Source organism: Pseudophryne corroboree, chromosome 11 (assembly GCF_028390025.1).
Source record: "Pseudophryne corroboree isolate aPseCor3 chromosome 11, aPseCor3.hap2, whole genome shotgun sequence".
Taxonomy (NCBI): Eukaryota; Metazoa; Chordata; class Amphibia; order Anura; family Myobatrachidae; genus Pseudophryne; species Pseudophryne corroboree.
Window position 1 is genome coordinate 249,468,209 of NC_086454.1, and position 17,570 is coordinate 249,485,778.

At 40.3% G+C, this 17,570-nt stretch overlaps 15 non-coding genes across 15 annotated transcripts; all 15 read right to left on the reverse strand.

The window, feature by feature from the left end:
* Positions 1–580: 580 nt before the first annotated feature.
* On the reverse strand, positions 581–652 carry TRNAD-GUC (transfer RNA aspartic acid (anticodon GUC)). Its single transcript has one exon. It is a non-coding gene; the product is annotated as a tRNA-Asp (tRNA).
* A 745-nt stretch (positions 653–1,397) lies between these two features.
* TRNAD-GUC (transfer RNA aspartic acid (anticodon GUC)) lies at positions 1,398–1,469 on the reverse strand. The gene has a single exon. It is a non-coding gene; the product is annotated as a tRNA-Asp (tRNA).
* Positions 1,470–2,214: 745 nt separating this feature from the next.
* TRNAD-GUC (transfer RNA aspartic acid (anticodon GUC)) lies at positions 2,215–2,286 on the reverse strand. The gene has a single exon. It is a non-coding gene; the product is annotated as a tRNA-Asp (tRNA).
* Positions 2,287–3,031: 745 nt separating this feature from the next.
* TRNAD-GUC (transfer RNA aspartic acid (anticodon GUC)) lies at positions 3,032–3,103 on the reverse strand. The gene has a single exon. It is a non-coding gene; the product is annotated as a tRNA-Asp (tRNA).
* A 745-nt stretch (positions 3,104–3,848) lies between these two features.
* TRNAD-GUC (transfer RNA aspartic acid (anticodon GUC)) lies at positions 3,849–3,920 on the reverse strand. The gene has a single exon. It is a non-coding gene; the product is annotated as a tRNA-Asp (tRNA).
* Positions 3,921–5,479: 1,559 nt separating this feature from the next.
* Positions 5,480–5,551, reverse strand: TRNAD-GUC (transfer RNA aspartic acid (anticodon GUC)). The gene has a single exon. It is a non-coding gene; the product is annotated as a tRNA-Asp (tRNA).
* A 745-nt stretch (positions 5,552–6,296) lies between these two features.
* Positions 6,297–6,368, reverse strand: TRNAD-GUC (transfer RNA aspartic acid (anticodon GUC)). Its single transcript has one exon. It is a non-coding gene; the product is annotated as a tRNA-Asp (tRNA).
* Positions 6,369–7,929: 1,561 nt separating this feature from the next.
* TRNAD-GUC (transfer RNA aspartic acid (anticodon GUC)) lies at positions 7,930–8,001 on the reverse strand. The gene has a single exon. It is a non-coding gene; the product is annotated as a tRNA-Asp (tRNA).
* A 745-nt stretch (positions 8,002–8,746) lies between these two features.
* Positions 8,747–8,818, reverse strand: TRNAD-GUC (transfer RNA aspartic acid (anticodon GUC)). Its single transcript has one exon. It is a non-coding gene; the product is annotated as a tRNA-Asp (tRNA).
* Positions 8,819–9,563: 745 nt separating this feature from the next.
* On the reverse strand, positions 9,564–9,635 carry TRNAD-GUC (transfer RNA aspartic acid (anticodon GUC)). The gene has a single exon. It is a non-coding gene; the product is annotated as a tRNA-Asp (tRNA).
* A 745-nt stretch (positions 9,636–10,380) lies between these two features.
* TRNAD-GUC (transfer RNA aspartic acid (anticodon GUC)) lies at positions 10,381–10,452 on the reverse strand. Its single transcript has one exon. It is a non-coding gene; the product is annotated as a tRNA-Asp (tRNA).
* Positions 10,453–12,013: 1,561 nt separating this feature from the next.
* On the reverse strand, positions 12,014–12,085 carry TRNAD-GUC (transfer RNA aspartic acid (anticodon GUC)). Its single transcript has one exon. It is a non-coding gene; the product is annotated as a tRNA-Asp (tRNA).
* A 1,562-nt stretch (positions 12,086–13,647) lies between these two features.
* Positions 13,648–13,719, reverse strand: TRNAD-GUC (transfer RNA aspartic acid (anticodon GUC)). Its single transcript has one exon. It is a non-coding gene; the product is annotated as a tRNA-Asp (tRNA).
* Positions 13,720–14,462: 743 nt separating this feature from the next.
* On the reverse strand, positions 14,463–14,536 carry TRNAD-GUC (transfer RNA aspartic acid (anticodon GUC)). The gene has a single exon. It is a non-coding gene; the product is annotated as a tRNA-Asp (tRNA).
* A 1,562-nt stretch (positions 14,537–16,098) lies between these two features.
* Positions 16,099–16,170, reverse strand: TRNAD-GUC (transfer RNA aspartic acid (anticodon GUC)). Its single transcript has one exon. It is a non-coding gene; the product is annotated as a tRNA-Asp (tRNA).
* Positions 16,171–17,570: the final 1,400 nt, after the last annotated feature.

A 17,570-nucleotide genomic window follows, 5' to 3' on the forward strand; every position in this document is an offset into this window, starting at 1 on the left:
TTTGTCTCAGCTGAAACAAAGACTACAATACCACTTTGCAAAAAAGATAGTCATTTCAATTAAAAACCTTTTTCTGTTATCCTCTACTGGTCGGTAATGGCCAGGAAGCTTACATGATATCGGTCTACCTATCTCACTTACTATACAGTTACTCCCTTTGAAAGTAGGGGATGCAAGTCCATTTTAGCCTGCAATTCATAGGAAAAGACACTTCTCTCTCAGTCTATACTCTGTAGGCATACAATAGTTTCAGCTTTGCTACATTGATGTGATGTCATAATCAGGTTTAGCTCACAAGAGACTTGTCCACTACATAGCTGTCTCCTGTGTTACAGCATGAGCCAATTGTAAGAGGATGATATGCAAATATTGTAATGCACAAAAACAGTACATGCCATGCTAGATAAAAGCAAGGGGTGATACCCAAACTAAAAACGAGGCTATGCAATTGGTGTTTCTGGTTCTTTCTTATGCTCTCAAAATCAAGTGGTATATTTTTCACGCTACAATTGGATTCGGACTTTGATTCTCCATAACCTTGAGCAACGAATCTCTGAACCTGATAAAAACTTGCAATGTTCTCCCCGTCGGGGAATCGAACCCCGGTCTCCCGCGTGACAGGCGGGGATACTCACCACTATACTAACGAGGACTAACTTGCTGAATCTGCAGGCAAAACTGGAGCTGAAAATACACCCAAAAACATGTCAGGGTGAGGTCTCGAGATGCGTCTGTGTCATTGGCCACAGAGATTATGTGCTACATGTTATCAAGCTAACATAAAACCCTAAATAAGAAGCAGATAAAAAGATTTATTTTTGTCTCAGCTGAAACAAAGACTACAATACAACTTTGCAAAAAAGATAGTCATTTCAATTAAAAACCTTTTTCTGTTATCCTCTACTGGTCGGTCATGGCCAGGAAGCTTACATGATATTGGTCTATCTATCTCACTTACTATACAGTTACTCCCTTTGAAAGTAGGGGATGCAAGTCCATTTTAGCCTGCAATCCATAGGAAAAGACACTTCTCTCTCAGTCTATACTCTGTAGGCATACAATAGTTTCAGCTTTGCTTCATTGATGTGATGTCATAATCAGGTTTAGCTCACAAGAGACTTGTCCACTACATAGCTGTCTCCTGTGTTACAGCGTGAGCCAATTTTAAGAGGATGATATGCAAATATTGTAATGCACAAAAACAGTACATGCCATGCTAGATAAAAGCAAGGGGTGACACCCAAACTAAAAACGAGGCTATGCAATTGGTGTTTCTGGTTCTTTCTTATGCTCTCAAAATCAAGTGGTATATTTTTCACGCTACAATTGGATTCGGACTTTGATTCTCCATAACCTTGAGCAACGAATCTCTGAACCTGATAAAAACTTGCAATGTTCTCCCCGTCGGGGAATCGAACCCCGGTCTCCCGCGTGACAGGCGGGGATACTCACCACTATACTAACGAGGACTAACTTGGTGAATCTGCAGGCAAAATTGGAGCTGAAAATACACCCAAAAACATGTCAGGGTGAGGTCTCGAGATGCGTCTGTGTCATTGGCCACAGAGATTATGTGCTACATGTTATCAAGCTAACATAAAACCCTAAATAAGAAGCAGATAAAAAGATTTATTTTTGTCTCAGCTGAAACAAAGACTACAATACAACTTTGCAAAAAAGATAGTCATTTCAATTAAAAACCTTTTTCTGTTATCCTCTACTGGTCGGTCATGGCCAGGAAGCTTACATGATATTGGTCTATCTATCTCACTTACTATACAGTTACTCCCTTTGAAAGTAGGGGATGCAAGTCCATTTTAGCCTGCAATCCATAGGAAAAGACACTTCTCTCTCAGTCTATACTCTGTAGGCATACAATAGTTTCAGCTTTGCTTCATTGATGTGATGTCATAATCAGGTTTAGCTCACAAGAGACTTGTCCACTACATAGCTGTCTCCTGTGTTACAGCGTGAGCCAATTTTAAGAGGATGATATGCAAATATTGTAATGCACAAAAACAGTACATGCCATGCTAGATAAAAGCAAGGGGTGACACCCAAACTAAAAACGAGGCTATGCAATTGGTGTTTCTGGTTCTTTCTTATGCTCTCAAAATCAAGTGGTATATTTTTCACGCTACAATTGGATTCGGACTTTGATTCTCCATAACCTTGAGCAACGAATCTCTGAACCTGATAAAAACTTGCAATGTTCTCCCCGTCGGGGAATCGAACCCCGGTCTCCCGCGTGACAGGCGGGGATACTCACCACTATACTAACGAGGACTAACTTGGTGAATATGCAGGCAAAATTGGAGCTGAAAATACACCCAAAAACATGTCAGGGTGAGGTCTCGAGATGCGTCTGTGTCATTGGCCACAGAGATTATGTGCTACATGTTATCAAGCTAACATAAAACCCTAAATAAGAAGCAGATAAAAAGATTTATTTTTGTCTCAGCTGAAACAAAGACTACAATACCACTTTGCAAAAAAGATAGTCATTTCAATTAAAAACCTTTTTCTGTTATCCTCTACTGGTCGGTAATGGCCAGGAAGCTTACATGATATCGGTCTACCTATCTCACTTACTATACAGTTACTCCCTTTGAAAGTAGGGGATGCAAGTCCATTTTAGCCTGCAATCCATAGGAAAAGACACTTCTCTCTCAGTCTATACTCTGTAGGCATACAATAGTTTCAGCTTTGCTACATTGATGTGATGTCATAATCAGGTTTAGCTCACAAGAGACTTGTCCACTACATAGCTGTCTCCTGTGTTACAGCATGAGCCAATTGTAAGAGGATGATATGCAAATATTGTAATGCACAAAAACAGTACATGCCATGCTAGATAAAAGCAAGGGGTGATACCCAAACTAAAAACGAGGCTATGCAATTGGTGTTTCTGGTTCTTTCTTATGCTCTCAAAATCAAGTGGTATATTTTTCACGCTACAATTGGATTCGGACTTTGATTCTCCATAACCTTGAGCAACGAATCTCTGAACCTGATAAAAACTTGCAATGTTCTCCCCGTCGGGGAATCGAACCCCGGTCTCCCGCGTGACAGGCGGGGATACTCACCACTATACTAACGAGGACTAACTTGGTGAATCTGCAGGCAAAATTGGAGCTGAAAATACACCCAAAAACATGTCAGGGTGAGGTCTCGAGATGCGTCTGTGTCATTGGCCACAGAGATTATGTGCTACATGTTATCAAGCTAACATAAAACCCTAAATAAGAAGCAGATAAAAAGATTTATTTTTGTCTCAGCTGAAACAAAGACTACAATACAACTTTGCAAAAAAGATAGTCATTTCAATTAAAAACCTTTTTCTGTTATCCTCTACTGGTCGGTCATGGCCAGGAAGCTTACATGATATTGGTCTATCTATCTCACTTACTATACAGTTACTCCCTTTGAAAGTAGGGGATGCAAGTCCATTTTAGCCTGCAATCCATAGGAAAAGACACTTCTCTCTCAGTCTATACTCTGTAGGCATACAATAGTTTCAGCTTTGCTTCATTGATGTGATGTCATAATCAGGTTTAGCTCACAAGAGACTTGTCCACTACATAGCTGTCTCCTGTGTTACAGCGTGAGCCAATTTTAAGAGGATGATATGCAAATATTGTAATGCACAAAAACAGTACATGCCATGCTAGATAAAAGCAAGGGGTGACACCCAAACTAAAAACGAGGCTATGCAATTGGTGTTTCTGGTTCTTTCTTATGCTCTCAAAATCAAGTGGTATATTTTTCACGCTACAATTGGATTCGGACTTTGATTCTCCATAACCTTGAGCAACGAATCTCTGAACCTGATAAAAACTTGCAATGTTCTCCCCGTCGGGGAATCGAACCCCGGTCTCCCGCGTGACAGGCGGGGATACTCACCACTATACTAATGAGGACTAACTTGGTGAATCTGCAGGCAAAATTGGAGCTGAAAATACACCCAAAAACATGTCAGGGTGAGGTCTCGAGATGCGTCTGTGTCATTGGCCACAGAGATTATGTGCTACATGTTATCAAGCTAACATAAAACCCTAAATAAGAAGCAGATAAAAAGATTTATTTTTGTCTCAGCTGAAACAAAGACTACAATACCACTTTGCAAAAAAGATAGTCATTTCAATTAAAAACCTTTTTCTGTTATCCTCTACTGGTCTCATGGCCAGGAAGCTTACATGATATCGGTCTATCTATCTCACTTACTATACAGTTACTCCCTTTGAAAGTAGGGGATGCAAGTCCATTTTAGCCTGCAATCCATAGGAAAAGACACTTCTCTCTCAGTCTATACTCTGTAGGCATACAATAGTTTCAGCTTTGCTTCATTGATGTGATGTCATAATCAGGTTTAGCTCACAAGAGACTTGTCCACTACATAGCTGTCTCCTGTGTTACAGCGTGAGCCAATTTTAAGAGGATGATATGCAAATATTGTAATGCACAAAAACAGAACATGCCATGCTAGATAAAAGCAAGGGGTGACACCCAAACTAAAAACGAGGCTATGCAATTGGTGTTTCTGGTTCTTTCTTATGCTCTCAAAATCAAGTGGTATATTTTTCACGCTACAATTGGATTCGGACTTTGATTCTCCATAACCTTGAGCAACGAATCTCTGAACCTGATAAAAACTTGCAATGTTCTCCCCGTCGGGGAATCGAACCCGGTCTCCCGCGTGACAGGCGGGGATACTCACCACTATACTAACGAGGACTAACTTGGTGAATCTGCAGGAAAAATTGGAGCTGAAAATACACCCAAAAACATGTCAGGGTGAGGTCTCGAGATGCGTCTGTGTCATTGGCCACAGAGATTATGTGCTACATGTTATCAAGCTAACATAAAACCCTAAATAAGAAGCAGATAAAAAGATTTATTTTTGTCTCAGCTGAAACAAAGACTACAATACCACTTTGCAAAAAAAATAGTCATTTCAATTAAAAACCTTTTTCTGTTATCCTCTACTGGTCGGTAATGGCCAGGAAGCTTACATGATATCGGTCTATCTATCTCACTTACTATACAGTTACTCCCTTTGAAAGTAGGGGATGCAAGTCCATTTTAGCCTGCAATCCATAGGAAAAGACACTTCTCTCTCAGTCTATACTCTGTAGGCATACAATAGTTTCAGCTTTGCTTCATTGATGTGATGTCATAATCAGGTTTAGCTCACAAGAGACTTGTCCACTACATAGCTGTCTCCTGTGTTACAGCGTGAGCCAATTTTAAGAGGATGATATGCAAATATTGTAATGCACAAAAACAGTACATGCCATGCTAGATAAAAGCAAGGGGTGACACCCAAACTAAAAACGAGGCTATGCAATTGGTGTTTCTGGTTCTTTCTTATGCTCTCAAAATCAAGTGGTATATTTTTCACGCTACAATTGGATTCGGACTTTGATTCTCCATAACCTTGAGCAACGAATCTCTGAACCTGATAAAAACTTGCAATGTTCTCCCCGTCGGGGAATCGAACCCCGGTCTCCCGCGTGACAGGCGGGGATACTCACCACTATACTAACGAGGACTAACTTGGTGAATCTGCAGGCAAAATTGGAGCTGAAAATACACCCAAAAACATGTCAGGGTGAGGTCTCGAGATGCGTCTGTGTCATTGGCCACAGAGATTATGTGCTACATGTTATCAAGCTAACATAAAACCCTAAATAAGAAGCAGATAAAAAGATTTATTTTTGTCTCAGCTGAAACAAAGACTACAATACCACTTTGCAAAAAAGATAGTAATTTCAATTAAAAACCTTTTTCTGTTATCCTCTACTGGTCGGTCGTGGCCAGGAAGCTTACATGATATCGGTCTATCTATCTCACTTACTATACAGTTACTCCCTTTGAAAGTAGGGGATGCAAGTCCATTTTAGCCTGCAATTCATAGGAAAAGACACTTCTCTCTCAGTCTATACTCTGTAGGCATACAATAGTTTCAGCTTTGCTACATTGATGTGATGTCATAATCAGGTTTAGCTCACAAGAGACTTGTCCACTACATAGCTGTCTCCTGTGTTACAGCATGAGCCAATTGTAAGAGGATGATATGCAAATATTGTAATGCACAAAAACAGTACATGCCATGCTAGATAAAAGCAAGGGGTGATACCCAAACTAAAAATGAGGCTATGCAATTGGTGTTTCTGGTTCTTTCTTATGCTCTCAAAATCAAGTGGTATATTTTTCACGCTACAATTGGATTCGGACTTTGATTCTCCATAACCTTGAGCAACGAATCTCTGAACCTGATAAAAACTTGCAATGTTCTCCCCGTCGGGGAATCGAACCCCGGTCTCCCGCGTGACAGGCGGGGATACTCACCACTATACTAACGAGGACTAACTTGGTGAATTTGCAGGCAAAATTGGAGCTGAAAATACACCCAAAAACATGTCAAGGTGAGGTCTCGAGATGCGTCTGTGTCTTTGGCCACAGAGATTATGTGCTACATGTTATCAAGCTAACATAAAACCCTAAATAAGAAGCAGATAAAAAGATTTATTTTTGTCTCAGCTGAAACAAAGACTACAATACAACTTTGCAAAAAAGATAGTCATTTCAATTAAAAACCTTTTTCTGTTATCCTCTACTGGTCGGTCATGGCCAGGAAGCTTACATGATATTGGTCTATCTATCTCACTTACTATACAGTTACTCCCTTTGAAAGTAGGGGATGCAAGTCCATTTTAGCCTGCAATCCATAGGAAAAGACACTTCTCTCTCAGTCTATACTCTGTAGGCATACAATAGTTTCAGCTTTGCTTCATTGATGTGATGTCATAATCAGGTTTAGCTCACAAGAGACTTGTCCACTACATAGCTGTCTCCTGTGTTACAGCGTGAGCCAATTTTAAGAGGATGATATGCAAATATTGTAATGCACAAAAACAGTACATGCCATGCTAGATAAAAGCAAGGGGTGACACCCAAACTAAAAACGAGGCTATGCAATTGGTGTTTCTGGTTCTTTCTTATGCTCTCAAAATCAAGTGGTATATTTTTCACGCTACAATTGGATTCGGACTTTGATTCTCCATAACCTTGAGCAACGAATCTCTGAACCTGATAAAAACTTGCAATGTTCTCCCCGTCGGGGAATCGAACCCGGTCTCCCGCGTGACAGGCGGGGATACTCACCACTATACTAACGAGGACTAACTTGGTGAATCTGCAGGCAAAATTGGAGCTGAAAATACACCCAAAAACATGTCAGGGTGAGGTCTCGAGATGCGCCTGTGTCATTGGCCACAGAGATTATGTGCTACATGTTATCAAGCTAACATAAAACCCTAAATAAGAAGCAGATAAAAAGATTTATTTTTGTCTCAGCTGAAACAAAGACTACAATACCACTTTGCAAAAAAGATAGTCATTTCAATTAAAAACCTTTTTCTGTTATCCTCTACTGGTCGGTAATGGCCAGGAAGCTTACATGATATCGGTCTATCTATCTCACTTACTATACAGTTACTCCCTTTGAAAGTAGGGGATGCAAGTCCATTTTAGCCTGCAATCCATAGGAAAAGACACTTCTCTCTCAGTCTATACTCTGTAGGCATACAATAGTTTCAGCTTTGCTCCATTGATGTGATGTCATAATCAGGTTTAGCTCACAAGAGACTTGTCCACTACATAGCTGTCTCCTGTGTTACAGCGTGAGCCAATTTTAAGAGGATGATATGCAAATATTGTAATGCACAAAAACAGTACATGCCATGCTAGATAAAAGCAAGGGGTGACACCCAAACTAAAAACGAGGCTATGCAATTGGTGTTTCTGGTTCTTTCTTATGCTCTCAAAATCAAGTGGTATATTTTTCACGCTACAATTGGATTCGGACTTTGATTCTCCATAACCTTGAGCAACGAATCTCTGAACCTGATAAAAACTTGCAATGTTCTCCCCGTCGGGGAATCGAACCCCGGTCTCCCGCGTGACAGGCGGGGATACTCACCACTATACTAACGAGGACTAACTTGGTGAATCTGCAGGCAAAATTGGAGCTGAAAATACACCCAAAAACATGTCAGGGTGAGGTCTCGAGATGCGTCTGTGTCATTGGCCACAGAGATTATGTGCTACATGTTATCAAGCTAACATAAAACCCTAAATAAGAAGCAGATAAAAAGATTTATTTTTGTCTCAGCTGAAACAAAGACTACAATACCACTTTGCAAAAAAGATAGTCATTTCAATTAAAAACCTTTTTCTGTTATCCTCTACTGGTCGGTAATGGCCAGGAAGCTTACATGATATCGGTCTACCTATCTCACTTACTATACAGTTACTCCCTTTGAAAGTAGGGGATGCAAGTCCATTTTAGCCTGCAATTCATAGGAAAAGACACTTCTCTCTCAGTCTATACTCTGTAGGCATACAATAGTTTCAGCTTTGCTATATTGATGTGATGTCATAATCAGGTTTAGCTCACAAGAGACTTGTCCACTACATAGCTGTCTCCTGTGTTACAGCATGAGCCAATTGTAAGAGGATGATATGCAAATATTGTAATGCACAAAAACAGTACATGCCATGCTAGATAAAAGCAAGGGGTGATACCCAAACTAAAAACGAGGCTATGCAATTGGTGTTTCTGGTTCTTTCTTATGCTCTCAAAATCAAGTGGTATATTTTTCACGCTACAATTGGATTCGGACTTTGATTCTCCATAACCTTGAGCAACGAATCTCTGAACCTGATAAAAACTTGCAATGTTCTCCCCGTCGGGGAATCGAACCCCGGTCTCCCGCGTGACAGGCGGGGATACTCACCACTATACTAACGAGGACTAACTTGGTGAATCTGCAGGCAAAATTGGAGCTGAAAATACACCCAAAAACATGTCAGGGTGAGGTCTCGAGATGCGTCTGTGTCATTGGCCACAGAGATTATGTGCTACATGTTATCAAGCTAACATAAAACCCTAAATAAGAAGCAGATAAAAAGATTTATTTTTGTCTCAGCTGAAACAAAGACTACAATACAACTTTGCAAAAAAGATAGTCATTTCAATTAAAAACCTTTTTCTGTTATCCTCTACTGGTCGGTCATGGCCAGGAAGCTTACATGATATTGGTCTATCTATCTCACTTACTATACAGTTACTCCCTTTGAAAGTAGGGGATGCAAGTCCATTTTAGCCTGCAATCCATAGGAAAAGACACTTCTCTCTCAGTCTATACTCTGTAGGCATACAATAGTTTCAGCTTTGCTTCATTGATGTGATGTCATAATCAGGTTTAGCTCACAAGAGACTTGTCCACTACATAGCTGTCTCCTGTGTTACAGCGTGAGCCAATTTTAAGAGGATGATATGCAAATATTGTAATGCACAAAAACAGTACATGCCATGCTAGATAAAAGCAAGGGGTGACACCCAAACTAAAAACGAGGATATGCAATTGGTGTTTCTGGTTCTTTCTTATGCTCTCAAAATCAAGTGGTATATTTTTCACGCTACAATTGGATTCGGACTTTGATTCTCCATAACCTTGAGCAACGAATCTCTGAACCTGATAAAAACTTGCAATGTTCTCCCCGTCGGGGAATCGAACCCCGGTCTCCCGCGTGACAGGCGGGGATACTCACCACTATACTAACGAGGACTAACTTGGTGAATCTGCAGGCAAAATTGGAGCTGAAAATACACCCAAAAACATGTCAGGGTGAGGTCTCGAGATGCGTCTGTGTCATTGGCCACAGAGATTATGTGCTACATGTTATCAAGCTAACATAAAACCCTAAATAAGAAGCAGATAAAAAGATTTATTTTTGTCTCAGCTGAAACAAAGACTACAATACAACTTTGCAAAAAAGATAGTCATTTCAATTAAAAACCTTTTTCTGTTATCCTCTACTGGTCGGTCATGGCCAGGAAGCTTACATGATATTGGTCTATCTATCTCACTTACTATACAGTTACTCCCTTTGAAAGTAGGGGATGCAAGTCCATTTTAGCCTGCAATCCATAGGAAAAGACACTTCTCTCTCAGTCTATACTCTGTAGGCATACAATAGTTTCAGCTTTGCTTCATTGATGTGATGTCATAATCAGGTTTAGCTCACAAGAGACTTGTCCACTACATAGCTGTCTCCTGTGTTACAGCGTGAGCCAATTTTAAGAGGATGATATGCAAATATTGTAATGCACAAAAACAGTACATGCCATGCTAGATAAAAGCAAGGGGTGACACCCAAACTAAAAACGAGGCTATGCAATTGGTGTTTCTGGTTCTTTCTTATGCTCTCAAAATCAAGTGGTATATTTTTCACGCTACAATTGGATTCGGACTTTGATTCTCCATAACCTTGAGCAACGAATCTCTGAACCTGATAAAAACTTGCAATGTTCTCCCCGTCGGGGAATCGAACCCCGGTCTCCCGCGTGACAGGCGGGGATACTCACCACTATACTAACGAGGACTAACTTGGTGAATCTGCAGGCAAAATTGGAGCTGAAAATACACCCAAAAACATGTCAGGGTGAGGTCTCGAGATGCGTCTGTGTCATTGGCCACAGAGATTATGTGCTACATGTTATCAAGCTAACATAAAACCCTAAATAAGAAGCAGATAAAAAGATTTATTTTTGTCTCAGCTGAAACAAAGACTACAATACCACTTTGCAAAAAAGATAGTCATTTCAATTAAAAACCTTTTTCTGTTATCCTCTACTGGTCGGTAATGGCCAGGAAGCTTACATGATATCGGTCTACCTATCTCACTTACTATACAGTTACTCCCTTTGAAAGTAGGGGATGCAAGTCCATTTTAGCCTGCAATTCATAGGAAAAGACACTTCTCTCTCAGTCTATACTCTGTAGGCATACAATAGTTTCAGCTTTGCTACATTGATGTGATGTCATAATCAGGTTTAGCTCACAAGAGACTTGTCCACTACATAGCTGTCTCCTGTGTTACAGCATGAGCCAATTGTAAGAGGATGATATGCAAATATTGTAATGCACAAAAACAGTACATGCCATGCTAGATAAAAGCAAGGGGTGATACCCAAACTAAAAACGAGGCTATGCAATTGGTGTTTCTGGTTCTTTCTTATGCTCTCAAAATCAAGTGGTATATTTTTCACGCTACAATTGGATTCGGACTTTGATTCTCCATAACCTTGAGCAACGAATCTCTGAACCTGATAAAAACTTGCAATGTTCTCCCCGTCGGGGAATCGAACCCGGTCTCCCGCGTGACAGGCGGGGATACTCACCACTATACTAACGAGGACTAACTTGGTGAATCTGCAGGAAAAATTGGAGCTGAAAATACACCCAAAAACATGTCAGGGTGAGGTCTCGAGATGCGTCTGTGTCATTGGCCACAGAGATTATGTGCTACATGTTATCAAGCTAACATAAAACCCTAAATAAGAAGCAGATAAAAAGATTTATTTTTGTCTCAGCTGAAACAAAGACTACAATACCACTTTGCAAAAAAAATAGTCATTTCAATTAAAAACCTTTTTCTGTTATCCTCTACTGGTCGGTAATGGCCAGGAAGCTTACATGATATCGGTCTATCTATCTCACTTACTATACAGTTACTCCCTTTGAAAGTAGGGGATGCAAGTCCATTTTAGCCTGCAATCCATAGGAAAAGACACTTCTCTCTCAGTCTATACTCTGTAGGCATACAATAGTTTCAGCTTTGCTTCATTGATGTGATGTCATAATCAGGTTTAGCTCACAAGAGACTTGTCCACTACATAGCTGTCTCCTGTGTTACAGCGTGAGCCAATTTTAAGAGGATGATATGCAAATATTGTAATGCACAAAAACAGTACATGCCATGCTAGATAAAAGCAAGGGGTGACACCCAAACTAAAAACGAGGCTATGCAATTGGTGTTTCTGGTTCTTTCTTATGCTCTCAAAATCAAGTGGTATATTTTTCACGCTACAATTGGATTCGGACTTTGATTCTCCATAACCTTGAGCAACGAATCTCTGAACCTGATAAAAACTTGCAATGTTCTCCCCGTCGGGGAATCGAACCCCGGTCTCCCGCGTGACAGGCGGGGATACTCACCACTATACTAACGAGGACTAACTTGGTGAATCTGCAGGCAAAATTGGAGCTGAAAATACACCCAAAAACATGTCAGGGTGAGGTCTCGAGATGCGTCTGTGTCATTGGCCAAAGAGATTATGTGCTACATGTTATCAAGCTAACATAAAACCCTAAATAAGAAGCAGATAAAAAGATTTATTTTTGTCTCAGCTGAAACAAAGACTACAATACAACTTTGCAAAAAAGATAGTTATTTCAATTAAAAACCTTTTTCTGTTATCCTCTACTGGTCGGTCATGGCCAGGAAGCTTACATGATATCGGTCTATCTATCTCACTTACTATACAGTTACTCCCTTTGAAAGTAGGGGATGCAAGTCCATTTTAGCCTGCAATCCATAGGAAAAGACACTTCTCTCTCAGTCTATACTCTGTAGGCATACAATAGTTTCAGCTTTGCTTCATTGATGTGATGTCATAATCAGGTTTAGCTCACAAGAGACTTGTCCACTACATAGCTGTCTCCTGTGTTACAGCGTGAGCCAATTTTAAGAGGATGATATGCAAATATTGTAATGCACAAAAACAGTACATGCCATGCTAGATAAAAGCAAGGGGTGACACCCAAACTAAAAACGAGGCTATGCAATTGGTGTTTCTGGTTCTTTCTTATGCTCTCAAAATCAAGTGGTATATTTTTCACGCTACAATTGGATTCGGACTTTGATTCTCCATAACCTTGAGCAACGAATCTCTGAACCTGATAAAAACTTGCAATGTTCTCCCAGTCGGGGAATCGAACCCCGGTCTCCCGCGTGACGGGCGGGGATACTCACCACTATACTAACGAGGACTAACTTGGTGAATCTGCAGGCAAAATTGGAGCTGAAAATACACCCAAAAACATGTCAGGGTGAGGTCTCGAGATGCGTCTGTGTCATTGGCCACAGAGATTATGTGCTACATGTTATCAAGCTAACATAAAACCCTAAATAAGAAGCAGATAAAAAGATTTATTTTTGTCTCAGCTGAAACAAAGACTACAATACCACTTTGCAAAAAAGATAGTAATTTCAATTAAAAACCTTTTTCTTTTATCCTCTACTGGTCGGTCGTGGCCAGGAAGCTTACATGATATCGGTCTATCTATCTCACTTACTATACAGTTACTCCCTTTGAAAGTAGGGGATGCAAGACCATTTTAGCCTGCAAATCATAGGAAAAGACACTTCTCTCTCAGTCTATACTCTGTAGGCATACAATAGTTTCAGCTTTGCTACATTGATGTGATGTCATAATCAGGTTTAGCTCACAAGAGACTTGTCCACTACATAGCTGTCTCCTGTGTTACAGCATGAGCCAATTGTAAGAGGATGATATGCAAATATTGTAATGCACAAAAACAGTACATGCCATGCTAGATAAAAGCAAGGGGTGATACCCAAACTAAAAACGAGGCTATGCAATTGGTGTTTCTGGTTCTTTCTTATGCTCTCAAAATCAAGTGGTATATTTTTCACGCTACAATTGGATTCGGACTTTGATTCTCCATAACCTTGAGCAACGAATCTCTGAACCTGATAAAAACTTGCAATGTTCTCCCCGTCGGGGAATCGAACCCCGGTCTCCCGCGTGACAGGCAGGGATACTCACCACTATACTAACGAGGACTAACTTGGTGAATCTGCAGGCAAAATTGGAGCTGAAAATACACCCAAAAACATGTCAAGGTGAGGTCTCGAGATGCGTCTGTGTCATTGGCCACAGAGATTATGTGCTACATGTTATCAAGCTAACATAAAACCCTAAATAAGAAGCAGATAAAAAGATTTATTTTTGTCTCAGCTGAAACAAAGACTACAATACAACTTTGCAAAAAAGATAGTCATTTCAATTAAAAACCTTTTTCTGTTATCCTCTACTGGTCGGTCATGGCCAGGAAGCTTACATGATATTGGTCTATCTATCTAACTTACTATACAGTTACTCCCTTTGAAAGTAGGGGATGCAAGTCCATTTTAGCCTGCAATCCATAGGAAAAGACACTTCTCTCTCAGTCTATACTCTGTAGGCATACAATAGTTTCAGCTTTGCTTCATTGATGTGATGTCATAATCAGGTTTAGCTCACAAGAGACTTGTCCACTACATAGCTGTCTCCTGTGTTACAGCGTGAGCCAATTTTAAGAGGATGATATGCAAATATTGTAATGCACAAAAACAGTACATGCCATGCTAGATAAAAGCAAGGGGTGACACCCAAACTAAAAACGAGGCTATGCAATTGGTGTTTCTGGTTCTTTCTTATGCTCTCAAAATCAAGTGGTATATTTTTCACGCTACAATTGGATTCGGACTTTGATTCTCCATAACCTTGAGCAACGAATCTCTGAACCTGATAAAAACTTGCAATGTTCTACCCGTCGGGGAATCGAACCCCGGTCTCCCGCGTGACAGGCGGGTATACTCACCACTATACTAACGAGGACTAACTTGGTGAATCTGCAGGCAAAATTGGAGCTGAAAATACACCCAAAAACATGTCAGGGTGAGGTCTCGAGATGCGTCTGTGTCATTGGCCACAGAGATTATGTGCTACATGTTATCAAGCTAACATAAAACCCTAAATAAGAAGCAGATAAAAAGATTTATTTTTGTCTCAGCTGAAACAAAGACTACAATACCACTTTGCAAAAAAGATAGTCATTTCAATTAAAAACCTTTTTCTGTTATCCTCTACTGGTCGGTAATGGCCAGGAAGCTTACATGATATCGGTCTATCTATCTCACTTACTATACAGTTACTCCCTTTGAAAGTAGGGGATGCAAGTCCATTTTAGCCTGCAATCCATAGGAAAAGACACTTCTCTCTCAGTCTATACTCTGTAGGCATACAATAGTTTCAGCTTTGCTTCATTGATGTGATGTCATAATCAGGTTTAGCTCACAAGAGACTTGTCCACTACATAGCTGTCTCCTGTGTTACAGCGTGAGCCAATTTTAAGAGGATGATATGCAAATATTGTAATGCACAAAAACAGTACATGCCATGCTAGATAAAAGCAAGGGGTGACACCCAAACTAAAAACGAGGCTATGCAATTGGTGTTTCTGGTTCTTTCTTATGCTCTCAAAATCAAGTGGTATATTTTTCACGCTACAATTGGATTCGGACTTTGATTCTCCATAACCTTGAGCAACGAATCTCTGAACCTGATGAAAACTTGCAATGTTCTCCCAGTCGGGGAATCGAACCCCGGTCTCCCGCGTGACGGGCGGGGATACTCACCACTATACTAACGAGGACTAACTTGGTGAATCTGCAGGCAAAATTGGAGCTGAAAATACACCCAAAAACATGTCAGGGTGAGGTCTCGAGATGCGTCTGTGTCATTGGCCACAGAGATTATGTGCTACATGTTATCAAGCTAACATAAAACCCTAAATAAGAAGCAGATAAAAAGATTTATTTTTGTCTCAGCTGAAACAAAGACTACAATACCACTTTGCAAAAAAGATAGTAATTTCAATTAAAAACCTTTTTCTTTTATCCTCTACTGGTCGGTCGTGGCCAGGAAGCTTACATGATATCGGTCTATCTATCTCACTTACTATACAGTTACTCCCTTTGAAAGTAGGGGATGCAAGTCCATTTTAGCCTGCAAATCATAGGAAAAGACACTTCTCTCTCAGTCTATACTCTGTAGGCATACAATAGTTTCAGCTTTGCTACATTGATGTGATGTCATAATCAGGTTTAGCTCACAAGAGACTTGTCCACTACATAGCTGTCTCCTGTGTTACAGCATGAGCCAATTGTAAGAGGATGATATGCAAATATTGTAATGCACAAAAACAGTACATGCCATGCTAGATAAAAGAAAGGGGTGATACCCAAACTAAAAACGAGGCTATGCAATTGGTGTTTCTGGTTCTTTCTTATGCTCTCAAAATCAAGTGGTATATTTTTCACGCTACAATTGGATTCGGACTTTGATTCTCCATAACCTTGAGCAACGAATCTCTGAACCTGATAAAAACTTGCAATGTTCTCCCCGTCGGGGAATCGAACCCCGGTCTCCCGCGTGACAGGCAGGGATACTCACCACTATACTAACGAGGACTAACTTGGTGAATCTGCAGGCAAAATTGGAGCTGAAAATACACCCAAAAACATGTCAAGGTGAGGTCTCGAGATGCGTCTGTGTCATTGGCCACAGAGATTATGTGCTACATGTTATCAAGCTAACATAAAACCCTAAATAAGAAGCAGATAAAAAGATTTATTTTTGTCTCAGCTGAAACAAAGACTACAATACAACTTTGCAAAAAAGATAGTCATTTCAATTAAAAACCTTTTTCTGTTATCCTCTACTGGTCGGTCATGGCCAGGAAGCTTACATGATATTGGTCTATCTATCTAACTTACTATACAGTTACTCCCTTTGAAAGTAGGGGATGCAAGTCCATTTTAGCCTGCAATCCATAGGAAAAGACACTTCTCTCTCAGTCTATACTCTGTAGGCATACAATAGTTTCAGCTTTGCTTCATTGATGTGATGTCATAATCAGGTTTAGCTCACAAGAGACTTGTCCACTACATAGCTGTCTCCTGTGTTACAGCGTGAGCCAATTTTAAGAGGATGATATGCAAATATTGTAATGCACAAAAACAGTACATGCCATGCTAGATAAAAGCAAGGGGTGACACCCAAACTAAAAACGAGGCTATGCAATTGGTGTTTCTGGTTCTTTCTTATGCTCTCAAAATCAAGTGGTATATTTTTCACGCTACAATTGGATTCGGACTTTGATTCTCCATAACCTTGAGCAACGAATCTCTGAACCTGATAAAAACTTGCAATGTTCTCCCCGTCGGGGAATCGAACCCGGTCTCCCGCGTGACAAGCGGGGATACTCACCACTATACTAACGAGGACTAACTTGGTGAATCTGCAGGCAAAATTGGAGCTGAAAATACACCCAAAAACATGTCAGGGTGAGGTCTCGAGATGCGTCTGTGTCATTGGCCACAGAGATTATGTGCTACATGTTATCAAGCTAACATAAAACCCTAAATAAGAAGCAGATAAAAAGATTTATTTTTGTCTCAGCTGAAACAAAGACTACAATACCACTTTGCAAAAAAGATAGTCATTTCAATTAAAAACCTTTTTCTGTTATCCTCTACTGGTCGGTAATGGCCAGGAAGCTTACATGATATCGGTCTATCTATCTCACTTACTATACAGTTACTCCCTTTGAAAGTAGGGGATGCAAGTCCATTTTAGCCTGCAATCCATAGGAAAAGACACTTCTCTCTCAGTCTATACTCTGTAGGCATACAATAGTTTCAGCTTTGCTTCATTGATGTGATGTCATAATCAGGTTTAGCTCACAAGAGACTTGTCCACTACATAGCTGTCTCCTGTGTTACAGCGTGAGCCAATTTTAAGAGGATGATATGCAAATATTGTAATGCACAAAAACAGTACATGCCATGCTAGATAAAAGCAAGGGGTG